This window comes from Taudactylus pleione, unplaced genomic scaffold (assembly GCF_031769625.1).
Source record: "Taudactylus pleione unplaced genomic scaffold, aTauple2 ptg000546l, whole genome shotgun sequence".
Lineage (NCBI taxonomy): Eukaryota > Metazoa > Chordata > Amphibia > Anura > Myobatrachidae > Taudactylus > Taudactylus pleione.
The window spans coordinates 4,656,899-4,666,048 of NW_028284948.1; positions in this window are offsets into that span (position 1 = coordinate 4,656,899).

Here is a 9,150-nt window from a genome sequence, read left to right on the forward strand (position 1 = left end):
TTATCAAGACTTAAAAATACACAACGGATAGAAATACTATTCTTCAATGTGGCAGTTACCATCCTCCGGCCCTTAAGAACGGTCTCCCTTATTCGCAACTACTACGCATTTGGCGTATTTGCAGTGAGTCAAGTGATGCCCTCCGACAAATAGATGAGATGATTCTCAAATTCCTCAAGCGGGGATATCATTATAAGACGTTGCATAAGGCCAAAAATAAAGTATTAGCGATGACTAGATCTGAAGCATTAGCATCAACTGAGAAAGTACATCAATCTAACAAAATAGTGTGGACTCAAGAGTTTTCCTCTGTTAGCCACATTTTGATGAAAAAAGCTAAATCTATATGGCCTATCATATCTAATGACAGGTCTTTACCAGCCTTATGTAACACTAATATTTTACCATCATATCGTCGGGGTAGGAACATCAAAGATGTTGTGGTCCAGAATGACATATCTCTCCATACAATAGCGAGACCAATACATTTTTTAACCAAGAAACCTGGAAATTACCGCTGCACAGGTTGCATAACTTGCAGCTATCTGGAAACTGGCAGTTATTTTCATCACTCTAGGTCGGGTAAAAAATATGATATCAAATACCCACTTACCTGCTCTAGCAGGTATGTGGTGTATTTTATCAGATGCCCATGTGGTCTACTATACGTGGGCAAGACCACCAGACAAATGAAGGAGCGGATGGCGCTCCACAGGTCCAGTATACGTGCAGCTTTGGATGGTAAAGGTACAGAACTACCAGTGGCCCGTCACTTTCGGGAACACCAGCACAATTTGTCCACGATTCGCTACAAGATGATCGATTGGATTCCCCCTAATGTTAGAGGAGGTGATCGTGGACGTATACTCCTTCAGAGAGAGACTAAATGGATACATATTCTTCAAACTATTCAACCATTCGGATTGAATGAGGCCATTTCATTTACGTGTTTTTTGTAGTTTGTCTGTATTGTTATTTCCGGATCTATTCTAGACCTTTACCATACGGTGCAAGTTGTGCTTTTTCATGTAGTGCACCTAGGTTATCTATTAGCTTAATGTCTATGCTCCTAGACTGTGTACTTTAATTATTTTTCTTACATTTGTTCCGTTTTTTCGATTACAGTTTAATGATGTCATCTTTCATATAGCCTCATCACTGTTATGTAGTTTATATTCAGACTACCAGTTGTTTATATTGATGAGTTTTCGCTTTTCAGATACACCGAGGGTTGCACTCGGCTGTGATCATGTTATTTATCATAGGCTTTAACACCCCGTTTTTCCTTTTAGGTCTTTCGCAGCATTTTGTGTTTATGTTCACCATGGTGATGGTTCACTTAGTTTGGCCACGCCCCTTGGATGCGTCTGTAACGTGGGTGCGGGGTCGCACCAGTGACGTCATCAGATCTCCGACTGGGTGCTGTGGTGAGTTCACAGTCACGTTGGTGTCTTCTACAGGTATATATGCTCTGTCTGTTTGTGTATTTTTAAGTCTTGATAAAAGGGAGTTGTCCCTGAAACGTCGATTTACATTACGACTAGTGTCATGGTCATTATTTGAAGCTGTCCAGTCTCATGAGTGCCGTCTTTACATATCTGTATGTGGAATTCTTTGGAAAGGCACCGGAGTAGTTGCAGTTTATTTAGGAGTGCCGGTATTTTGGATCTATATATATATATATATATATATATATAATATGTATATATATATTAATATATGTATATATATAAATCAATGACACTGATGCACATTTGCACACACACACATATATATATATATATATATATATATATATTCTTAAAAGATCGCATGTGTATCCACAATGCGTGCACACATATACACAGTTGCTATTGTAAATATAAACACACACAGCGCATGTTTGCGCTGTACACAACTCCTGTACACAGCGCACCTTTTACGCTGTGTGTAGACGCACAATGCATACTTACATATAATCATAAATATACACTCACTCATAAAAGGCTCCTTCACATTAAGCGTAATATTAGAGGTTTTAGTAGCATATAATTATGTTGTGAAATGTATGTATATGATATTTAAGGTATACAACATGGTAGACATGGCATGTTTAGTCCTATACTGACACACTGTTTATTTCCAGATATCCGAACCTACCAGCGAGGGAGTCGCATCTTGCGTTCGATGGTTATGGATCATAGGAAATTATTGGCTAGAATGTATACTCTGTATGTCTTAAACCAATTAAAGAAAGACAATGTAATCTCAAAATACTGTGGAGAATTGGGACATTCCCCTAGTGAACTGTCCTATGAACTACAGCGTACTACAAAGACCAAGAGCAAGAACCAATGGAATTATGTTTGTCTGTCTACATTGTTGTTATCATGATCTGAAAGGGTATATAGCCTGTTTCCTGGTCCCAGTCAGTAGCCATTCTTCTTGGATGACCACAGGCTTCTGGAGTGACGACTGTTTACTGGGACTGGTGCAAATGCGTATGTATCAAGCTGTACCTTTTGTATTTAATTGTCTTTGTGCGAATTGTGATAGATCATAGCGTGTAACTTACTTTTTGTTGCAATAAGAACATTTTGTGCTTTGGAAACACAGTTGGGCTGGAAAGCAATTATTTATTGTGTGACATGTAACGCTAAATAGCGTCTTGCGATTATTTAGGGGTAACGACAATACGGTATTCATAGCAGCATGGGTGCGAACGTAGTGCATCTATACGCTCATGGGCACGTGGCATGCATGGAGCGATTTGCTACATACACAGGAAATATGTAGCAGGACACATCTGTATGCAGTATATCATTTTCATTAATATTTATAATGTGAGGAAGAGATCCATGTGGTACACTATTTGCTGTGAGGCTATAATGATCTTTTAATTACATATCCCACTAACTAACACTGCAAATACAGTATGAGTCGGTAAGACGTGGTACATTTTCTGATGTGAGGAAATATTATCCACTCAGTTTAGATATTTTGAACAGTCTAATACAGGACCTATTATTATGTATATTCACTCTATCCATATGTAATATCATCAGATAAGTCTAACTAGATAAATCTCGCAATGGGTATTCCATTATTTGATTTAATTATTTAAGGATACAGTATATAATAATCCTATAATACAGTGTCAGAAAATTCCATTAGGCAATTCAATTGGAACCTATGGATAATAGGTGACTGTCAAAAGTTATTGAGCTACTAGCCATATTACAGAGTACTTCGATATGTGGTTTTAAATTATATGTAGTCTTGCACGTTTTGAGCATACTTTAATTTGGTCACATTTTGTTTTCTTTCACTGTGTCAACTGTATACTAGAAATGGTAATTTTTCTAATAATACCTTTTAATGCATTGAAATGATCCTGGTGTGCACATCTTTCTGAAATAGCTTTTGGTTCTTGGAAAAAATTCTCAAAAATCCTTCTTTGCACATTTAATTGTAAAAGCTGAAAGGTGTTGGAGGGGAAAGCAGAGAATTAGAGAATAATTATCAATAATTATTTTTCTTTTAAATACTCTATGGCAGTCAAGATTTCCCACCCATGTTGTTCAGATGTTATATTTATCAGATATCACTTGCAAAGTCACTTAGATACATAAGTGAAAAGGAGAAAGGCTTTTTAATTAGCTACCTAACTTAGAAGGGAATTAACCCATTGTAATGGCTACCAAGCAATATTTAGGAGAAAATGAATTATTGGTAATTATAATTTGCTGTTATTGCAGTCCTAACAATTTATCAGAAAAACAAAGAATGTAACCACACACACACACAGACACACACGCACACGCACACACACACACACAAAGACACGAACACATGAAACATGTAAACATGGAAAATGTTTTTTACAATATACTAGGATGTTAGAACCTTGTGCAGTTTATATTTACACCAGAGATGTCCTTGGGATTACATTCAAACTGCACATGAACAAATAATCCTGAGTTAAAAATTAACCAGAAATAACTTGGTAATAGATCAAACATACCAGAGTAATATGCATTAAAGTAAGAAACACTAATAATAGCATTAACTTTTTCTCTTATGCCTTGTACTGTATGTACAACTTGTTCTGTGTCTTAGCTATGGGTTGGGTATGGGATCCCGGCAGTTGGGAAGCTGGCGGTCAGAATACCGATAACGACATCCCGACAGTCAGAATCCCAACACCATTAGGTAAGTTCCCTAATGCTACCCCTTACCCCTACCCCTTACCGTAACACTTCCTCCCAGTGCCTGAACCTAACCTCCTGCTCTAGTGCCTAAACCTAACCTCCCCCTCCATACATACACGAGGGAGACAAACAAGGAAGGATATGGAGAGACATAATAATCAATTGAACTTTCAAAACATGAAAGCGAAGAAGCAAGAAAAATAATAAAAGTGAAGCAAAGAGTCCCAGAAGGGGAACATGGGAAGTATTTGCATATATGAGACTTCTGACCAATATAGAAAACAAAATATTTAGCAAGAATAACAGCTGCATAACACAGCTTGTTACCAAAATATCCGGATAAGAGCTCCAACTGCAATACAAGGCATAAAAATTTACGGCCGAACCATAACATATGGATAAATCATTAAGTTAGTAAAACAAGCTGAGCACAGCCAAAGTTGAGGAATCCCTAATGGGGGATGCAATCGGGAAACCGGCTGATGTGATCCTGACAGCCGGCTTCCCGATTGCTTTATCCCGGTGTGGGTTAAATGAAAGGCATCTATATCTAGACACCTGTAATTTTCCCGACACTGGGAGACAGGCGTCCAGCATCCGTATCGAAGGGATGCCCGGCGCCGCGAGCAGACAGCCACAGGGGGGTGTAAGGTTAGGTAAAGCACACCCGGGGGGGACTTAGGGTTAGGCACCCCCCTGGGAGTGTTAGGGTTAGGCTAGGGGAAGGGGGTGTTAGGGTTAGGCTCCCCCGGGGGGAGGTTAGGGTTAGGCACCCCCCCAGGGGGACTTAGGTTTAGGCAGCAGGGAAGGGGGGGTTAGGGTTAGGCACTTGGGGGGGAGGTTAGGGTTAGGCACCCCTAAGGAGGGTTAGGGTTAGGGGGGTTAGGTTAGGTTAGTTATTACTTACCTGAGGACGTTCGGGATTTCCAGCGCTGTCGGGCTGCCGCTGCGGGGATCTGTTCATCTGTCGGGCTGCCGCTGCCGGGAATCGAAACGCCGGCCATGCGTCAGCCGGTATTTCATACCGATTCCTCCTAATGGATACCATGGATTTTACAACATACATAGCAATGGAAAGGGGACACGGAGTGAAACATGCAGTAAGTTATTAGAACATAGACACCAAAAAATACAGTATGGTAGAAAAGCTAACAATTGAGTCAGTAATATGAGAGAAAACAAAATAAAATACACGTAACATTGTATATACAATACAATAACTCACATTGAGATTAAGATCAGCAAGTGATGAGGTATTAAACCTTAAGTTCCATGTGAAGAAACAGAAGTATGAAGGAATACTGCAAATACATCATGGAGTATTCAGGGCATCATAGATGGCGAATCTATCGGCTGTCAGGGAATGAACTTCCTCTCTCAGGATTCCTGCAGCATCCTCCAGGGAAAGGAAATCTTTATAGGAGTTACCATTGAACAGACAAAACCTTGCCGGCTAAATAAGGGGAAATTTGGGGCCATCTTTAACAAGCTGGGTGCATATGGGTGAAAAGGCCTTTCTGGCTCTTGTCAGTTCCGCTGAGTAGTCCTGAAAAATTAATAATCCTTTTCCTTCCCACATGATGGATTTGTTAGATCTAGAGGCAGTCCAAAATGCTATCTTGTGCAGGTAGTTGAGACATCTGAATAAAACAACTCTGGGGCACGTATCAGATGGTTTTGGGTGTGGGCCCACCCTGTGTACCCTCTCCACTATCAACTATGTCAAGCAGAGAAGGGAGGGTATTTCTGTCAAAATGCGCAAGACAGGACCCTTCATTGAGTCATTCAGTCCAACCAATCTAATGTTATTGCGTCGTGATCGATTTTCAATATCACCATTTTACTGTGCAATTAGTAGTTTTCTTTAGTTAGAGATTGAACTGAGGTTTTCAATTCAGCAACATCCTGGAAAGTAGAGTTTTAATGTCAGATACTGCCTGACTGAGGAGGGAGTCATGGTATTCTTAATTGCATCTACAATATCTCCATAAGTGGCTGGAGAATCAGGAAGAGTGACGTACCTGCGGTGAGCCAGGGTCTGAAGAGGCAGTAGCGACTTTCTTATGCGCTGGAGAGGCAGTCTCCGTGTCTCTGCCTGGCACCATCTTACAGCCGCGTTTCTCCTGATGCGGCTGTAAGAGTTTTGTTGCTGGATGTGACTGGAGATATCTCTCCATAAATATGCCCGGAATACCAGTGGTGTGGTGGGTTGCTGCTGGGAGGCTTATTAAGCCTTGAAAAGGGTCGGTTGAAAGCGGAGTTCAGCGGAGCTCTAAGACAGAGTTCCCTATGTTGAAGCTGGATAATTGGCTGAGACAGAATAGGTTAAAATTAAAATCCGCAAGATGCCATTTTGCGAATGGCCGCCCAGCGCCATTTTAGCAAATCTCACACATTATAAGTACATACGGCGATGCTATTATTTAGCATTGTGTGATTCCCACGCAATAGAACAATGTTAAAATTCCTCATTATATAAATACATACATTTACTAAAACATATAATATGACCAACCCTGCAAAACACGTACCACGGTGTCCTTCACAAACACATAGACGCACAATGCTAACTAGCGGCTTTTCTTAATATCCTTACACTTACACACTGCACACTTACATAAAAAGGTTCCTTAGCATTAAGGTTAATATTCAAGGTAATAAAGCGACTGTATTTAAGATCTCAGGTTTAGTGCATGATAAGCAGACCGTGTTTGGTGCTGTTCTAAACTACTGTTTATTTGCAGACTTCCGGTTCCATCAGTGAGGAAATCGCAACATGCGTCTGCAAATTATGGACCATAGAGAGTTGGGCATTAAAATGTACTCTGTAATGTTGACAGTTTAGACTTTTATTCAGCGGGAAAAAGGACACAAAGAGCTGTTGGAGGCTGGACTGTGATCATACAAACTGACCTATGAACTGTATTGTAACAGAAGAACCAAGAAGAAGATCCAGTGGAATCATGCCAACTTGTTCTAGTGTATTGCCTATCTCTGTAAGGGTATATATGCAAGCTCTCTGAATCTAGCTAGTCAGTCATATTCTTCTTCTTTGTGACGGAGGTTTCATCTTTGATGCCGGGATCTGGATCCAGAGTGTGTGCGTATGTAAAAACTACCTTGTGACTGTATAATTTGTTTGCGCTAATTGTATTTAGATTACAGCATGTAACTATTTGCTTTTTGGTTAATAATATCTTTTTGTGCTTTGGAACCGCAATCAAAGTCTGAAAGCAATTATTTCTTGTGTGACTTATAACGCTAAAAAGCGACAGTTTAGAGTGTATAGATAGGTAGGAATCAATATCTACTCCATGAAACCGGTAGCGGAAGTCCAAATTTGTGTTATTAATTGGTATCAGCAGAAAGTACTGTACTATTTATTTTGACGTATATACATTTTGCACATTATTTTGCAACAAATGCACATTTGACACTTTAATTTAGTTTAACTGTAAAATTGCACACTAAGCACTTTATAGGCACTCCTTTCCAAGTTAATTGCTGTAGATTTACTTTAAAAGGTAGGCCTTAATACCCTTGGATCTAGCTGACTGGTGTAAAGGGTGTGTGATGCTATATGAGACTCGTTTTTATTGACACTCCTTCCAGGGAGCATATTCAATTAGGCGTGAAAAGTTCCTTCCTGTTTGAGTATTTTCACCTGTGAGTTCGCCAGGACATGTTTTCGCGTCCTTTGGAATTGAATAGGGCGAAAAGTGGATGGAAAGCGGCTCGGAAAGTGTTTTCTCAAAAAACACAATGTAGGCAGAAAGTCCAGCAGGCAAAAAGGACAGAACTTTTTGCGGCTAATTGAATATGCCCCTTAGATCTAGCTGCCTGGTGTAAAGTTTGTGTGTGTGATGCTGTATGAGACTCATTTTTATTGACAAATAAGTAATTTTTGATATATCAATAGTTTGGAGCTGTAATCTTCACTTGATTTATATGATGAATAGATAGATGTATTTGGATAGGCAGCACTCACTCACTGATCCATATGGCAGAGTGTATGGCACGTAAAGGTCAATTTCTATATGCAACAAAGAGCTAGCACTAGAGCTAGAACATCATATTGTATTTTAAAGATGGAATGATTATCAAAAGTTTTCTAAAAAAGCATTCTGTGATACAGAAATCCAATGCAAAGCAGTAATTACAGGAATGACAGCATAGTTGTAATTAGAATAATTAAGAAAATCATCATACTCACTTGTGTGTGCAACACTCTCTCGTGTCTGCAGACTTCTTAGCATATGCAGAAGTGACAGCCTGTCACCAAGCAAGCTGGGCTGGGTACCATAGCAGAAAGATAAACAAAATAAAATAAAAATAAAAAAAACTGTTGCTCAGATTAGACATATCACAAAAATTAAATACTGTATGTGGCAAATACCAAAAAAACCTTCTGCATCTCCCTAACAACTAGATGTGGAAGAGAGCACTGCCATACAGTAATACACAAGTATAAGCCAAAAAAATAAATAAATCAATAATAAACAAAAAATTAGTTTAGATAGGGATAATGTTAAGAGAACTGGAAATAAAGTATATTCATATTCATTTAGGCAAATAAATTATACATACATATTCAACAAGGCAATGCACATAACAAACAATATAATGAGTACCCTGGACACAAGTATAGAATGTTTAAAGGCATCATAAAAACAACTGAGCACATTACTCTCATTTAACTGTGCAAACTAGCGATCCACGTGAACTCTTTGCAACAACAGTCTGCCTCTTTCCATCACTAAACATGGCAATATGATAAATAGGAGTAAAACGAAAACCCTATAAAAGAGCAAGCATTCCATGTTAGATTTTTGTTTTAAAAAAACAATAGAATGCGTTTGATGCATATATATATATATATATATATATATAGAGATAGATATACCTATATATATTCTAAGGGCACAGTCGTGCCCTTATATTAAGGCAGAATCGAAAAAAA